General features: G+C 49.3%; 12 non-coding genes across 12 annotated transcripts; 6 read left to right on the plus strand and 6 right to left on the minus strand.

Annotated features, from left to right (window-relative positions):
- Nucleotides 1-134: 134 nt before the first annotated feature.
- Trnav-uac (transfer RNA valine (anticodon UAC)) lies at nucleotides 135-207 on the minus strand. Its single transcript has one exon. It is a non-coding gene; the product is annotated as a tRNA-Val (tRNA).
- A 2,028-nt stretch (nucleotides 208-2,235) lies between these two features.
- Nucleotides 2,236-2,307, plus strand: Trnap-ugg (transfer RNA proline (anticodon UGG)). The gene has a single exon. It is a non-coding gene; the product is annotated as a tRNA-Pro (tRNA).
- A 604-nt stretch (nucleotides 2,308-2,911) lies between these two features.
- Nucleotides 2,912-2,984, minus strand: Trnav-uac (transfer RNA valine (anticodon UAC)). The gene has a single exon. It is a non-coding gene; the product is annotated as a tRNA-Val (tRNA).
- Nucleotides 2,985-4,935: 1,951 nt separating this feature from the next.
- Trnap-ugg (transfer RNA proline (anticodon UGG)) lies at nucleotides 4,936-5,007 on the plus strand. The gene has a single exon. It is a non-coding gene; the product is annotated as a tRNA-Pro (tRNA).
- Nucleotides 5,008-5,611: 604 nt separating this feature from the next.
- Trnav-uac (transfer RNA valine (anticodon UAC)) lies at nucleotides 5,612-5,684 on the minus strand. Its single transcript has one exon. It is a non-coding gene; the product is annotated as a tRNA-Val (tRNA).
- Nucleotides 5,685-7,636: 1,952 nt separating this feature from the next.
- Nucleotides 7,637-7,708, plus strand: Trnap-ugg (transfer RNA proline (anticodon UGG)). The gene has a single exon. It is a non-coding gene; the product is annotated as a tRNA-Pro (tRNA).
- A 604-nt stretch (nucleotides 7,709-8,312) lies between these two features.
- Trnav-uac (transfer RNA valine (anticodon UAC)) lies at nucleotides 8,313-8,385 on the minus strand. The gene has a single exon. It is a non-coding gene; the product is annotated as a tRNA-Val (tRNA).
- Nucleotides 8,386-10,340: 1,955 nt separating this feature from the next.
- On the plus strand, nucleotides 10,341-10,412 carry Trnap-ugg (transfer RNA proline (anticodon UGG)). Its single transcript has one exon. It is a non-coding gene; the product is annotated as a tRNA-Pro (tRNA).
- A 604-nt stretch (nucleotides 10,413-11,016) lies between these two features.
- On the minus strand, nucleotides 11,017-11,089 carry Trnav-uac (transfer RNA valine (anticodon UAC)). The gene has a single exon. It is a non-coding gene; the product is annotated as a tRNA-Val (tRNA).
- A 1,952-nt stretch (nucleotides 11,090-13,041) lies between these two features.
- Trnap-ugg (transfer RNA proline (anticodon UGG)) lies at nucleotides 13,042-13,113 on the plus strand. The gene has a single exon. It is a non-coding gene; the product is annotated as a tRNA-Pro (tRNA).
- Nucleotides 13,114-13,717: 604 nt separating this feature from the next.
- On the minus strand, nucleotides 13,718-13,790 carry Trnav-uac (transfer RNA valine (anticodon UAC)). Its single transcript has one exon. It is a non-coding gene; the product is annotated as a tRNA-Val (tRNA).
- A 1,950-nt stretch (nucleotides 13,791-15,740) lies between these two features.
- Nucleotides 15,741-15,812, plus strand: Trnap-ugg (transfer RNA proline (anticodon UGG)). Its single transcript has one exon. It is a non-coding gene; the product is annotated as a tRNA-Pro (tRNA).
- Nucleotides 15,813-16,292: the final 480 nt, after the last annotated feature.

Raw genomic sequence — 16,292 nt, forward strand, 5'->3', positions numbered from 1 at the left:
TGCAATAAGAGAGCAACAGTATTTGACAGTAAAATGACGCCCTATCCGTCTAGCATACGGCATTGCTTGTCTCTGCATACGCGGACGTGAGGTCATCTCGGAAATGAAATCCGAAATATAGATTAAAATTGTTGTGTTCCCGCCCGGGATCGAACCGGGGACCTTCTGCGTGTAAAGCAGACGTGATAACCGCTACACCACGGAAACGACGGTTCGTTTCGTGTACCACCCGGAGACTCGTAATAGCAACAGTTTTTCTTCTGTGTTAGCAAGGGCATCGGCTACGAGCTCCCTCCGATTCGTGAAGTTCCTATAGTAAAAGACGTCGATGAAAACAATCCAACCGCGACAGACAGGGAGAACACTGGGTGAGCTGCAGCCCTACATGGTGAGACCATCAAAGATGGCGTCATTCACATGCAGTGCGTTTTCGGAACGGACAGGCTCGTTGGTCTAGGGGTATGATTCCCGCTTCGGGTGCAGGAGGTACAGGGTTCAAATCCCGGACGAGCTCTTGCGTTTTGTACAACGGTGTGGTAACAAATCGCATGGCGGCGGCTGTTTCGCGCATTTCCAGGCCTCCAAGTCAGCGCTAAAATCCGACAACCAGTTCTGAAACAGTTTCATGTTTCATTTGAGCCATGTGCACCCTGCTGGTGGAACGTTTGAAGTTGATTTAAATGGTCACAGCAGAGATCGTAGCAAGTGTCTTGCTGAGTGCGACGAAAACGGGTTTCCGCCCGCAATCGAACCGGGGACCTTCTGCGTGTTAGGCACGGCGCCTGGGCTCGGCGGCAGCTGCTGCTCTTTCTTTCCTTACGAGATACCGTCGATTCGCGCAGTCGTTATTGCAAAAGATGTCACCAAAGGCAATCGCTTCGTTAGCGGCACGGTGCCTGGGCTCGGCGGCAGCTCGCGCAGTCGTTATTGCAAAAGATGTCACCAAAGGCAATCGCTTCGTTAGCGGCACGGTGCCTGGGCTCGGCGGCAGCTCTACATGGAGGCACCAGCAGCCCAGCCAGGCCGCCGCCGGCACCGGCGCGCCGCAGCGCAAGAAGTCGGCGCCCGCCCTGCAATGCCCCCTGTCGTTGCATATTCCACCCGCCTTATATCCTCCCCATGTCTGACTCACTACCCTAAATGACACTGCAGTCGACGTGCTTATTACTATCGCTTTTCGAAGAACCAAGGCGCAGTATTCTAGTGTCGAACCGGTATTGCAAATTTGGTTTAAGCAAAAATTTATTGTGTGGTCGAGCGACACCCTCGACTCGCGCTTCCTACATGATCGCTTCTTGCGAGGAATAATTCCTAGCGCGCCGATGGCTTCAGAGTTGGTCTTCTCGAAGTTTTGCTTCCGCACTGCATTCCGCAATCTTTTCGTTATGAGCTTCGGTTTCCCGACTTTCTTGTGTTTAGTGCGTTTGGCTTCTCTTAACTCTTAGCCACCGCTCGCCGAAATTTCCACGCTGTCATATGTCGATCTGCAGAGCTCGATGAAGGCATCGCGGCCATTCCTGAGCTCATGGAACGGCCGAATCTGTAGTTGTTTCCAGATCTCTCCCACACAACAGCCTCCCAGTAGCTTGGATTACAGGAGTACGCCACTACTCCCAGCCGCTGATTCACGTTTGAAAGCAGAATGACATGAGCTACGCGCAGCTCCGTTTTTTTTTTTTTTTTTTTTGGTGTCTGACCTACTTTGAAAGACTTTGTAGTCGATTTACTTACTACTATCGCTGTTGGAAACCAGGTGATACCACACAGTATTCTAGAGACGATCAGGCAATGAAAATTTAGAATAAGTAAAACAGTATCAAAAGAAGTTGTGTGGTGGAGCAGCACATGCAATTTACGCTTCCTAGATAATCGTTACTGGATAGAATAATTCTTTTGTCTGCGGCGTCTTCAGTATCCGTCTTCTGTAAATTTTACTCGCAGTATATTGTGCAATCTTTTCGTTATGAGTTGGTGCTTGGTTTCCCGATGTTCTTTTGTTTAGTGCATTCGCCTTCTCTTAACCCTGAGAAACCACATACCGAAACTGAGGCACTGCCGGCTGTTCATAAGCAGTGTTCGATGAAGTTATTTCGCTTTTTATTCGTTGCCTTTAATATTCTTCTCATCAGTGGTGAGTGCTGCCTGCAGAAAGCGTTTATCTTGCGAATTCACGTAAAAGTTTGTGTTCCCTGTGAGGTCCACTACCTGGGATTAACTTGACTGCTCCAGGCAGGTGGCTCGTTGGTCTAGGGGTATGATTCCTGTTTTGGGTGCAGGAGGTCCCGGGTTCAAATCCCGGACGAGCCCTGCCATTTTGACCGTGCTGAAGAGTAGGTGGAACTCAGCCCCGGTTGCAGCTCCTCAATGAAGAGTAGACGCCTGTTATAGCACGTGGATATAACAAGAATGCGGCACCAGTAAAGTACGTAGGTGGAATTCGGTAGAAACGCAGACGGTAATTTTGCATGCAACGGAAAACAAGGTTGTCTTTGCGGAATATGTGCACCGTGAGTGGAGATTAAGCTTAATTGTGCGACAGTCTACCCTCATCTTACTAACGACGGCAACAACAAAGGGGTGGTGGCATGTAAGATTGAGAGTGGCCAAGAGTTTCTCATTATTAGTTAGCATCACACTTTGACAGAGCTGTGACAAGGCGAGTAGGGTGAGCTCAGGAAAGCCAGTAGCAAGCGCACTTGAAGTAGCCCTGAAGAACCGGATTATAAATTTTGCCAGCCATAATGGAGCTAGGGGCGTTCTCAGTTACCAAATACCGGTGCAATAAGAGAGCAACAGTATTTGACAGTAAAATGACGCCCTATCCGTCTAGCATACGGCATTGCTTGTCTCTGCATACGCGGACGTGAGGTCATCTCGGAAATGAAATCCGAAATATAGATTAAAATTGTTGCGTTCCCGCCCGGGATCGAACCGGGGACCTTCTGCGTGTAAAGCAGACGTGATAACCGCTACACCACGGAAACGACGGTTCGTTTCGTGTACCACCCGGAGACTCGTAATAGCAACAGTTTTTCTTCTGTGTTAGCAAGGGCATCGGCTACGAGCTCCCTCCGATTCGTGAAGTTCCTATAGTAAAAGACGTCGATGAAAACAATCCAACCGCGACAGACAGGGAGAACACTGGGTGAGCTGCAGCCCTACATGGTGAGACCATCAAAGATGGCGTCATTCACATGCAGTGCGTTTTCGGAACGGACAGGCTCGTTGGTCTAGGGGTATGATTCCCGCTTCGGGTGCAGGAGGTACAGGGTTCAAATCCCGGACGAGCTCTTGCGTTTTGTACAACGGTGTGGTAACAAATCGCATGGCGGCGGCTGTTTCGCGCATTTCCAGGCCTCCAAGTCAGCGCTAAAATCCGACAACCAGTTCTGAAACAGTTTCATGTTTCATTTGAGCCATGTGCACCCTGCTGGTGGAACGTTTGAAGTTGATTTAAATGGTCACAGCAGAGATCGTAGCAAGTGTCTTGCTGAGTGCGACGAAAACGGGTTTCCGCCCGCAATCGAACCGGGGACCTTCTGCGTGTTAGGCACGGCGCCTGGGCTCGGCGGCAGCTGCTGCTCTTTCTTTCCTTACGAGATACCGTCGATTCGCGCAGTCGTTATTGCAAAAGATGTCACCAAAGGCAATCGCTTCGTTAGCGGCACGGTGCCTGGGCTCGGCGGCAGCTCTACATGGAGGCACCAGCAGCCCAGCCAGGCCGCCGCCGGCACCGGCGCGCCGCAGCGCAAGAAGTCGGCGCCCGCCCTGCAATGCCCCCTGTCGTTGCATATTCCACCCGCCTTATATCCTCCCCATGTCTGACTCACTACCCTAAATGACACTGCAGTCGACGTGCTTATTACTATCGCTTTTCGAAGAACCAAGGCGCAGTATTCTAGTGTCGAACCGGTATTGCAAATTTGGTTTAAGCAAAAATTTATTGTGTGGTCGAGCGACACCCTCGACTCGCGCTTCCTACATGATCGCTTCTTGCGAGGAATAATTCCTAGCGCGCCGATGGCTTCAGAGTTGGTCTTCTCGAAGTTTTGCTTCCGCACTGCATTCCGCAATCTTTTCGTTATGAGCTTCGGTTTCCCGACTTTCTTGTGTTTAGTGCGTTTGGCTTCTCTTAACCCTTAGCCACCGCTCGCCGAAATTTCCACGCTGTCATATGTCGATCTGCAGAGCTCGATGAAGGCATCGCGGCCATTCCTGAGCTCATGGAACGGCCGAATCTGTAGTTGTTTCCAGATCTCTCCCACACAACAGCCTCCCAGTAGCTTGGATTACAGGAGTACGCCACTACTCCCAGCCGCTGATTCACGTTTGAAAGCAGAATGACATGAGCTACGCGCAGCTCCGTTTTTTTTTTTTTTTTTTTTTTGGTGTCTGACCTACTTTGAAAGACTTTGTAGTCGATTTACTTACTACTATCGCTGTTGGAAACCAGGTGATACCACACAGTATTCTAGAGACGATCAGGCAATGAAAATTTAGAATAAGTAAAACAGTATCAAAAGAAGTTGTGTGGTGGAGCAGCACATGCAATTTACGCTTCCTAGATAATCGTTACTGGATAGAATAATTCTTTTGTCTGCGGCGTCTTCAGTATCCGTCTTCTGTAAATTTTACTTGCAGTATATTGTGCAATCTTTTCGTTATGAGTTGGTGCTTGGTTTCCCGATGTTCTTTTGTTTAGTGCATTCGCCTTCTCTTAACCCTGAGAAACCACATACCGAAACTGAGGCACTGCCGGCTGTTCATAAGCAGTGTTCGATGAAGTTATTTCGCTTTTTATTCGTTGCCTTTAATATTCTTCTCATCAGTGGTGAGTGCTGCCTGCAGAAAGCGTTTATCTTGCGAATTCACGTAAAAGTTTGTGTTCCCTGTGAGGTCCACTACCTGGGATTAACTTGACTGCTCCAGGCAGGTGGCTCGTTGGTCTAGGGGTATGATTCCTGTTTTGGGTGCAGGAGGTCCCGGGTTCAAATCCCGGACGAGCCCTGCCATTTTGACCGTGCTGAAGAGTAGGTGGAACTCAGCCCCGGTTGCAGCTCCTCAATGAAGAGTAGACGCCTGTTATAGCACGTGGATATAACAAGAATGCGGCACCAGTAAAGTACGTAGGTGGAATTCGGTAGAAACGCAGACGGTAATTTTGCATGCAACGGAAAACAAGGTTGTCTTTGCGGAATATGTGCACCGTGAGTGGAGATTAAGCTTAATTGTGCGACAGTCTACCCTCATCTTACTAACGACGGCAACAACAAAGGGGTGGTGGCATGTAAGATTGAGAGTGGCCAAGAGTTTCTCATTATTAGTTAGCATCACACTTTGACAGAGCTGTGACAAGGCGAGTAGGGTGAGCTCAGGAAAGCCAGTAGCAAGCGCACTTGAAGTAGCCCTGAAGAACCGGATTATAAATTTTGCCAGCCATAATGGAGCTAGGGGCGTTCTCAGTTACCAAATACCGGTGCAATAAGAGAGCAACAGTATTTGACAGTAAAATGACGCCCTATCCGTCTAGCATACGGCATTGCTTGTCTCTGCATACGCGGACGTGAGGTCATCTCGGAAATGAAATCCGAAATATAGATTAAAATTGTTGTGTTCCCGCCCGGGATCGAACCGGGGACCTTCTGCGTGTAAAGCAGACGTGATAACCGCTACACCACGGAAACGACGGTTCGTTTCGTGTACCACCCGGAGACTCGTAATAGCAACAGTTTTTCTTCTGTGTTAGCAAGGGCATCGGCTACGAGCTCCCTCCGATTCGTGAAGTTCCTATAGTAAAAGACGTCGATGAAAACAATCCAACCGCGACAGACAGGGAGAACGCTGGGTGAGCTGCAGCCCTACAGGGTGAGACCATCAAAGGTGGCGTCATTCACATGCAGTGCGTTTTCGGAACGGACAGGCTCGTTGGTCTAGGGGTATGATTCCCGCTTCGGGTGCAGGAGGTACAGGGTTCAAATCCCGGACGAGCTCTTGCGTTTTGTACAACGGTATGGTAACAAATCGCATGGCGGCGGCTGTTTCGCGCATTTCCAGGCCTCCAAGTCAGCGCTAAAATCCGACAACCAGTTCTGAAACAGTTTCATGTTTCATTTGAGCCATGTGCACCCTGCTGGTGGAACGTTTGAAGTTGATTTAAATGGTCACAGCAGAGATCGTAGCAAGTGTCTTGCTGAGTGCGACGAAAACGGGTTTCCGCCCGCAATCGAACCGGGGACCTTCTGCGTGTTAGGCACGGCGCCTGGGCTCGGCGGCAGCTGCTGCTCTTTCTTTCCTTACGAGATACCGTCGATTCGCGCAGTCGTTATTGCAAAAGATGTCACCAAAGGCAATCGCTTCGTTAGCGGCACGGTGCCTGGGCTCGGCGGCAGCTCTACATGGAGGCACCAGCAGCCCAGCCAGGCCGCCGCCGGCACCGGCGCGCCGCAGCGCAAGAAGTCGGCGCCCGCCCTGCAATGCCCCCTGTCGTTGCATATTCCACCCGCCTTATATCCTCCCCATGTCTGACTCACTACCCTAAATGACACTGCAGTCGACGTGCTTATTACTATCGCTTTTCGAAGAACCAAGGCGCAGTATTCTAGTGTCGAACCGGTATTGCAAATTTGGTTTAAGCAAAAATTTATTGTGTGGTCGAGCGACACCCTCGACTCGCGCTTCCTACATGATCGCTTCTTGCGAGGAATAATTCCTAGCGCGCCGATGGCTTCAGAGTTGGTCTTCTCGAAGTTTTGCTTCCGCACTGCATTCCGCAATCTTTTCGTTATGAGCTTCGGTTTCCCGACTTTCTTGTGTTTAGTGCGTTTGGCTTCTCTTAACCCTTAGCCACCGCTCGCCGAAATTTCCACGCTGTCATATGTCGATCTGCAGAGCTCGATGAAGGCATCGCGGCCATTCCTGAGCTCATGGAACGGCCGAATCTGTAGTTGTTTCCAGATCTCTCCCACACAACAGCCTCCCAGTAGCTTGGATTACAGGAGTACGCCACTACTCCCAGCCGCTGATTCACGTTTGAAAGCAGAATGACATGAGCTACGCGCAGCTCCGTTTTTTTTTTTTTTTTTTTTTTTGGTGTCTGACCTACTTTGAAAGACTTTGTAGTCGATTTACTTACTACTATCGCTGTTGGAAACCAGGTGATACCACACAGTATTCTAGAGACGATCAGGCAATGAAAATTTAGAATAAGTAAAACAGTATCAAAAGAAGTTGTGTGGTGGAGCAGCACATGCAATTTACGCTTCCTAGATAATCGTTACTGGATAGAATAATTCTTTTGTCTGCGGCGTCTTCAGTATCCGTCTTCTGTAAATTTTACTTGCAGTATATTGTGCAATCTTTTCGTTATGAGTTGGTGCTTGGTTTCCCGATGTTCTTTTGTTTAGTGCATTCGCCTTCTCTTAACCCTGAGAAACCACATACCGAAACTGAGGCACTGCCGGCTGTTCATAAGCAGTGTTCGATGAAGTTATTTCGCTTTTTATTCGTTGCCTTTAATATTCTTCTCATCAGTGGTGAGTGCTGCCTGCAGAAAGCGTTTATCTTGCGAATTCACGTAAAAGTTTGTGTTCCCTGTGAGGTCCACTACCTGGGATTAACTTGACTGCTCCAGGCAGGTGGCTCGTTGGTCTAGGGGTATGATTCCTGTTTTGGGTGCAGGAGGTCCCGGGTTCAAATCCCGGACGAGCCCTGCCATTTTGACCGTGCTGAAGAGTAGGTGGAACTCAGCCCCGGTTGCAGCTCCTCAATGAAGAGTAGACGCCTGTTATAGCACGTGGATATAACAAGAATGCGGCACCAGTAAAGTACGTAGGTGGAATTCGGTAGAAACGCAGACGGTAATTTTGCATGCAACGGAAAACAAGGTTGTCTTTGCGGAATATGTGCACCGTGAGTGGAGATTAAGCTTAATTGTGCGACAGTCTACCCTCATCTTACTAACGACGGCAACAACAAAGGGGTGGTGGCATGTAAGATTGAGAGTGGCCAAGAGTTTCTCATTATTAGTTAGCATCACACTTTGACAGAGCTGTGACAAGGCGAGTAGGGTGAGCTCAGGAAAGCCAGTAGCAAGCGCACTTGAAGTAGCCCTGAAGAACCGGATTATAAATTTTGCCAGCCATAATGGAGCTAGGGGCGTTCTCAGTTACCAAATACCGGTGCAATAAGAGAGCAACAGTATTTGACAGTAAAATGACGCCCTATCCGTCTAGCATACGGCATTGCTTGTCTCTGCATACGCGGACGTGAGGTCATCTCGGAAATGAAATCCGAAATATAGATTAAAATTGTTGTGTTCCCGCCCGGGATCGAACCGGGGACCTTCTGCGTGTAAAGCAGACGTGATAACCGCTACACCACGGAAACGACGGTTCGTTTCGTGTACCACCCGGAGACTCGTAATAGCAACAGTTTTTCTTCTGTGTTAGCAAGGGCATCGGCTACGAGCTCCCTCCGATTCGTGAAGTTCCTATAGTAAAAGACGTCGATGAAAACAATCCAACCGCGACAGACAGGGAGAACGCTGGGTGAGCTGCAGCCCTACAGGGTGAGACCATCAAAGGTGGCGTCATTCACATGCAGTGCGTTTTCGGAACGGACAGGCTCGTTGGTCTAGGGGTATGATTCCCGCTTCGGGTGCAGGAGGTACAGGGTTCAAATCCCGGACGAGCTCTTGCGTTTTGTACAACGGTATGGTAACAAATCGCATGGCGGCGGCTGTTTCGCGCATTTCCAGGCCTCCAAGTCAGCGCTAAAATCCGACAACCAGTTCTGAAACAGTTTCATGTTTCATTTGAGCCATGTGCACCCTGCTGGTGGAACGTTTGAAGTTGATTTAAATGGTCACAGCAGAGATCGTAGCAAGTGTCTTGCTGAGTGCGACGAAAACGGGTTTCCGCCCGCAATCGAACCGGGGACCTTCTGCGTGTTAGGCACGGCGCCTGGGCTCGGCGGCAGCTGCTGCTCTTTCTTTCCTTACGAGATACCGTCGATTCGCGCAGTCGTTATTGCAAAAGATGTCACCAAAGGCAATCGCTTCGTTAGCGGCACGGTGCCTGGGCTCGGCGGCAGCTCTACATGGAGGCACCAGCAGCCCAGCCAGGCCGCCGCCGGCACCGGCGCGCCGCAGCGCAAGAAGTCGGCGCCCGCCCTGCAATGCCCCCTGTCGTTGCATATTCCACCCGCCTTATATCCTCCCCATGTCTGACTCACTACCCTAAATGACACTGCAGTCGACGTGCTTATTACTATCGCTTTTCGAAGAACCAAGGCGCAGTATTCTAGTGTCGAACCGGTATTGCAAATTTGGTTTAAGCAAAAATTTATTGTGTGGTCGAGCGACACCCTCGACTCGCGCTTCCTACATGATCGCTTCTTGCGAGGAATAATTCCTAGCGCGCCGATGGCTTCAGAGTTGGTCTTCTCGAAGTTTTGCTTCCGCACTGCATTCCGCAATCTTTTCGTTATGAGCTTCGGTTTCCCGACTTTCTTGTGTTTAGTGCGTTTGGCTTCTCTTAACCCTTAGCCACCGCTCGCCGAAATTTCCACGCTGTCATATGTCGATCTGCAGAGCTCGATGAAGGCATCGCGGCCATTCCTGAGCTCATGGAACGGCCGAATCTGTAGTTGTTTCCAGATCTCTCCCACACAACAGCCTCCCAGTAGCTTGGATTACAGGAGTACGCCACTACTCCCAGCCGCTGATTCACGTTTGAAAGCAGAATGACATGAGCTACGCGCAGCTCCGTTTTTTTTTTTTTTTTTTTTTTTTTTGGTGTCTGACCTACTTTGAAAGACTTTGTAGTCGATTTACTTACTACTATCGCTGTTGGAAACCAGGTGATACCACACAGTATTCTAGAGACGATCAGGCAATGAAAATTTAGAATAAGTAAAACAGTATCAAAAGAAGTTGTGTGGTGGAGCAGCACATGCAATTTACGCTTCCTAGATAATCGTTACTGGATAGAATAATTCTTTTGTCTGCGGCGTCTTCAGTATCCGTCTTCTGTAAATTTTACTTGCAGTATATTGTGCAATCTTTTCGTTATGAGTTGGTGCTTGGTTTCCCGATGTTCTTTTGTTTAGTGCATTCGCCTTCTCTTAACCCTGAGAAACCACATACCGAAACTGAGGCACTGCCGGCTGTTCATAAGCAGTGTTCGATGAAGTTATTTCGCTTTTTATTCGTTGCCTTTAATATTCTTCTCATCAGTGGTGAGTGCTGCCTGCAGAAAGCGTTTATCTTGCGAATTCACGTAAAAGTTTGTGTTCCCTGTGAGGTCCACTACCTGGGATTAACTTGACTGCTCCAGGCAGGTGGCTCGTTGGTCTAGGGGTATGATTCCTGTTTTGGGTGCAGGAGGTCCCGGGTTCAAATCCCGGACGAGCCCTGCCATTTTGACCGTGCTGAAGAGTAGGTGGAACTCAGCCCCGGTTGCAGCTCCTCAATGAAGAGTAGACGCCTGTTATAGCACGTGGATATAACAAGAATGCGGCACCAGTAAAGTACGTAGGTGGAATTCGGTAGAAACGCAGACGGTAATTTTGCATGCAACGGAAAACAAGGTTGTCTTTGCGGAATATGTGCACCGTGAGTGGAGATTAAGCTTAATTGTGCGACAGTCTACCCTCATCTTACTAACGACGGCAACAACAAAGGGGTGGTGGCATGTAAGATTGAGAGTGGCCAAGAGTTTCTCATTATTAGTTAGCATCACACTTTGACAGAGCTGTGACAAGGCGAGTAGGGTGAGCTCAGGAAAGCCAGTAGCAAGCGCACTTGAAGTAGCCCTGAAGAACCGGATTATAAATTTTGCCAGCCATAATGGAGCTAGGGGCGTTCTCAGTTACCAAATACCGGTGCAATAAGAGAGCAACAGTATTTGACAGTAAAATGACGCCCTATCCGTCTAGCATACGGCATTGCTTGTCTCTGCATACGCGGACGTGAGGTCATCTCGGAAATGAAATCCGAAATATAGATTAAAATTGTTGTGTTCCCGCCCGGGATCGAACCGGGGACCTTCTGCGTGTAAAGCAGACGTGATAACCGCTACACCACGGAAACGACGGTTCGTTTCGTGTACCACCCGGAGACTCGTAATAGCAACAGTTTTTCTTCTGTGTTAGCAAGGGCATCGGCTACGAGCTCCCTCCGATTCGTGAAGTTCCTATAGTAAAAGACGTCGATGAAAACAATCCAACCGCGACAGACAGGGAGAACGCTGGGTGAGCTGCAGCCCTACAGGGTGAGACCATCAAAGGTGGCGTCATTCACATGCAGTGCGTTTTCGGAACGGACAGGCTCGTTGGTCTAGGGGTATGATTCCCGCTTCGGGTGCAGGAGGTACAGGGTTCAAATCCCGGACGAGCTCTTGCGTTTTGTACAACGGTATGGTAACAAATCGCATGGCGGCGGCTGTTTCGCGCATTTCCAGGCCTCCAAGTCAGCGCTAAAATCCGACAACCAGTTCTGAAACAGTTTCATGTTTCATTTGAGCCATGTGCACCCTGCTGGTGGAACGTTTGAAGTTGATTTAAATGGTCACAGCAGAGATCGTAGCAAGTGTCTTGCTGAGTGCGACGAAAACGGGTTTCCGCCCGCAATCGAACCGGGGACCTTCTGCGTGTTAGGCACGGCGCCTGGGCTCGGCGGCAGCTGCTGCTCTTTCTTTCCTTACGAGATACCGTCGATTCGCGCAGTCGTTATTGCAAAAGATGTCACCAAAGGCAATCGCTTCGTTAGCGGCACGGTGCCTGGGCTCGGCGGCAGCTCTACATGGAGGCACCAGCAGCCCAGCCAGGCCGCCGCCGGCACCGGCGCGCCGCAGCGCAAGAAGTCGGCGCCCGCCCTGCAATGCCCCCTGTCGTTGCATATTCCACCCGCCTTATATCCTCCCCATGTCTGACTCACTACCCTAAATGACACTGCAGTCGACGTGCTTATTACTATCGCTTTTCGAAGAACCAAGGCGCAGTATTCTAGTGTCGAACCGGTATTGCAAATTTGGTTTAAGCAAAAATTTATTGTGTGGTCGAGCGACACCCTCGACTCGCGCTTCCTACATGATCGCTTCTTGCGAGGAATAATTCCTAGCGCGCCGATGGCTTCAGAGTTGGTCTTCTCGAAGTTTTGCTTCCGCACTGCATTCCGCAATCTTTTCGTTATGAGCTTCGGTTTCCCGACTTTCTTGTGTTTAGTGCGTTTGGCTTCTCTTAACCCTTAGCCACCGCTCGCCGAAATTTCCACGCTGTCATATGTCGATCTGCAGAGCTCGATGAAGGCATCGCGGCCATTCCTGAGCTCATGGAACGGCCGAATCTGTAGTTGTTTCCAGATCTCTCCCACACAACAGCCTCCCAGTAGCTTGGATTACAGGAGTACGCCACTACTCCCAGCCGCTGATTCACGTTTGAAAGCAGAATGACATGAGCTACGCGCAGCTCCGTTTTTTTTTTTTTTTTTTTTTTTGGTGTCTGACCTACTTTGAAAGACTTTGTAGTCGATTTACTTACTACTATCGCTGTTGGAAACCAGGTGATACCACACAGTATTCTAGAGACGATCAGGCAATGAAAATTTAGAATAAGTAAAACAGTATCAAAAGAAGTTGTGTGGTGGAGCAGCACAGGCAATTTACGCTTCCTAGATAATCGTTACTGGATAGAATAATTCTTTTGTCTGCGGCGTCTTCAGTATCCGTCTTCTGTAAATTTTACTTGCAGTATATTGTGCAATCTTTTCGTTATGAGTTGGTGCTTGGTTTCCCGATGTTCTTTTGTTTAGTGCATTCGCCTTCTCTTAACCCTGAGAAACCACATACCGAAACTGAGGCACTGCCGGCTGTTCATAAGCAGTGTTCGATGAAGTTATTTCGCTTTTTATTCGTTGCCTTTAATATTCTTCTCATCAGTGGTGAGTGCTGCCTGCAGAAAGCGTTTATCTTGCGAATTCACGTAAAAGTTTGTGTTCCCTGTGAGGTCCACTACCTGGGATTAACATGACTGCTCCAGGCAGGTGGCTCGTTGGTCTAGGGGTATGATTCCTGTTTTGGGTGCAGGAGGTCCCGGGTTCAAATCCCGGACGAGCCCTGCCATTTTGACCGTGCTGAAGAGTAGGTGGAACTCAGCCCCGGTTGCAGCTCCTCAATGAAGAGTAGACGCCTGTTATAGCACGTGGATATAACAAGAATGCGGCACCAGTAAAGTACGTAGGTGGAATTCGGTAGAAACGCAGACGGTAATTTTGCATGCAACGGAAAACAAGGTTGTCTTTGCGGAATATGTGCACCGTGAGTGGAGATTAAGCTTAATTGTGCGACAGTCTACCCTCATCTTACTAACGACGGCAACAACAAAGGGGTGGTGGCATGTAAGATTGAGAGTGGCCAAGAGTTTCTCATTATTAGTTAGCATCACACTTTGACAGAGCTGTGACAAGGCGAGTAGGGTGAGCTCAGGAAAGCCAGTAGCAAGCGCACTTGAAGTAGCCCTGAAGAACCGGATTATAAATTTTGCCAGCCATAATGGAGCTAGGGGCGTTCTCAGTTACCAAATACCGGTGCAATAAGAGAGCAACAGTATTTGACAGTAAAATGACGCCCTATCCGTCTAGCATACGGCATTGCTTGTCTCTGCATACGCGGACGTGAGGTCATCTCGGAAATGAAATCCGAAATATAGATTAAAATTGTTGTGTTCCCGCCCGGGATCGAACCGGGGACCTTCTGCGTGTAAAGCAGACGTGATAACCGCTACACCACGGAAACGACGGTTCGTTTCGTGTACCACCCGGAGACTCGTAATAGCAACAGTTTTTCTTCTGTGTTAGCAAGGGCATCGGCTACGAGCTCCCTCCGATTCGTGAAGTTCCTATAGTAAAAGACGTCGATGAAAACAATCCAACCGCGACAGACAGGGAGAACGCTGGGTGAGCTGCAGCCCTACAGGGTGAGACCATCAAAGGTGGCGTCATTCACATGCAGTGCGTTTTCGGAACGGACAGGCTCGTTGGTCTAGCGGTATGATTCCCGCTTCGGGTGCAGGAGGTACAGGGTTCAAATCCCGGACGAGCTCTTGCGTTTTGTACAACGGTGTGGTAACAAATCGCATGGCGGCGGCTGTTTCGCGCATTTCCAGGCCTCCAAGTCAGCGCTAAAATCCGACAACCAGTTCTGAAACAGTTTCATGTTTCATTTGAGCCATGTGCACCCTGCTGGTGGAACGTTTGAAGTTGATTTAAATGGTCACAGCAGAGATCGTAGCAAGTGTCTTGCTGAGTGCGACGAAAACGGGTTTCCGCCCGCAATCGAACCGGGGACCTTCTGCGTGTTAGGCACGGCGCCTGGGCTCGGCGGCAGCTGCTGCTCTTTCTTTCCTTACGAGATACCGTCGATTCGCGCAGTCGTTATTGCAAAAGATGTCACCAAAGGCAATCGCTTCGTTAGCGGCACGGTGCCTGGGCTCGGCGGCAGCTCTACATGGAGGCACCAGCAGCCCAGCCAGGCCGCCGCCGGCACCGGCGCGCCGCAGCGCAAGAAGTCGGCGCCCGCCCTGCAATGCCCCCTGTCGTTGCATATTCCACCCGCCTTATATCCTCCCCATGTCTGACTCACTACCCTAAATGACACTGCAGTCGACGTGCTTATTACTATCGCTTTTCGAAGAACCAAGGCGCAGTATTCTAGTGTCGAACCGGTATTGCAAATTTGGTTTAAGCAAAAATTTATTGTGTGGTCGAGCGACACCCTCGACTCGCGCTTCCTACATGATCGCTTCTTGCGAGGAATAATTCCTAGCGCGCCGATGGCTTCAGAGTTGGTCTTCTCGAAGTTTTGCTTCCGCACTGCATTCCGCAATCTTTTCGTTATGAGCTTCGGTTTCCCGACTTTCTTGTGTTTAGTGCGTTTGGCTTCTCTTAACCCTTAGCCACCGCTCGCCGAAATTTCCACGCTGTCATATGTCGATCTGCAGAGCTCGATGAAGGCATCGCGGCCATTCCTGAGCTCATGGAACGGCCGAATCTGTAGTTGTTTCCAGATCTCTCCCACACAACAGCCTCCCAGTAGCTTGGATTACAGGAGTACGCCACTACTCCCAGCCGCTGATTCACGTTTGAAAGCAGAATGACATGAGCTACGCGCAGCTCCGTTTTTTTTTTTTTTTTTTTTTGGTGTCTGACCTACTTTGAAAGACTTTGTAGTCGATTTACTTACTACTATCGCTGTTGGAAACCAGGTGATACCACACAGTATTCTAGAGACGATCAGGCAATGAAAATTTAGAATAAGTAAAACAGTATCAAAAGAAGTTGTGTGGTGGAGCAGCACATGCAATTTACGCTTCCTAGATAATCGTTACTGGATAGAATAATTCTTTTGTCTGCGGCGTCTTCAGTATCCGTCTTCTGTAAATTTTACTCGCAGTATATTGTGCAATCTTTTCGTTATGAGTTGGTGCTTGGTTTCCCGATGTTCTTTTGTTTAGTGCATTCGCCTTCTCTTAACCCTGAGAAACCACATACCGAAACTGAGGCACTGCCGGCTGTTCATAAGCAGTGTTCGATGAAGTTATTTCGCTTTTTATTCGTTGCCTTTAATATTCTTCTCATCAGTGGTGAGTGCTGCCTGCAGAAAGCGTTTATCTTGCGAATTCACGTAAAAGTTTGTGTTCCCTGTGAGGTCCACTACCTGGGATTAACTTGACTGCTCCAGGCAGGTGGCTCGTTGGTCTAGGGGTATGATTCCTGTTTTGGGTGCAGGAGGTCCCGGGTTCAAATCCCGGACGAGCCCTGCCATTTTGACCGTGCTGAAGAGTAGGTGGAACTCAGCCCCGGTTGCAGCTCCTCAATGAAGAGTAGACGCCTGTTATAGCACGTGGATATAACAAGAATGCGGCACCAGTAAAGTACGTAGGTGGAATTCGGTAGAAACGCAGACGGTAATTTTGCATGCAACGGAAAACAAGGTTGTCTTTGCGGAATATGTGCACCGTGAGTGGAGATTAAGCTTAATTGTGCGACAGTCTACCCTCATCTTACTAACGACGGCAACAACAAAGGGGTGGTGGCATGTAAGATTGAGAGTGGCCAAGAGTTTCTCATTATTAGTTAGCATCACACTTTGACAGAGCTGTGACAAGGCGAGTAGGGTGAGCTCAGGAAAGCCAGTAGCAAGCGCACTTGAAGTAGCCCTGAAGAACCGGATTATAAATTTTGCCAGCCATAATGGAGCTAGGGGCGTTCTCAGTTACCAAATACCGGTGCAATAAGA

Source organism: Schistocerca cancellata, unplaced genomic scaffold (genome assembly GCF_023864275.1).
Source record: "Schistocerca cancellata isolate TAMUIC-IGC-003103 unplaced genomic scaffold, iqSchCanc2.1 HiC_scaffold_1080, whole genome shotgun sequence".
Classification (NCBI taxonomy): Eukaryota; Metazoa; Arthropoda; class Insecta; order Orthoptera; family Acrididae; genus Schistocerca; species Schistocerca cancellata.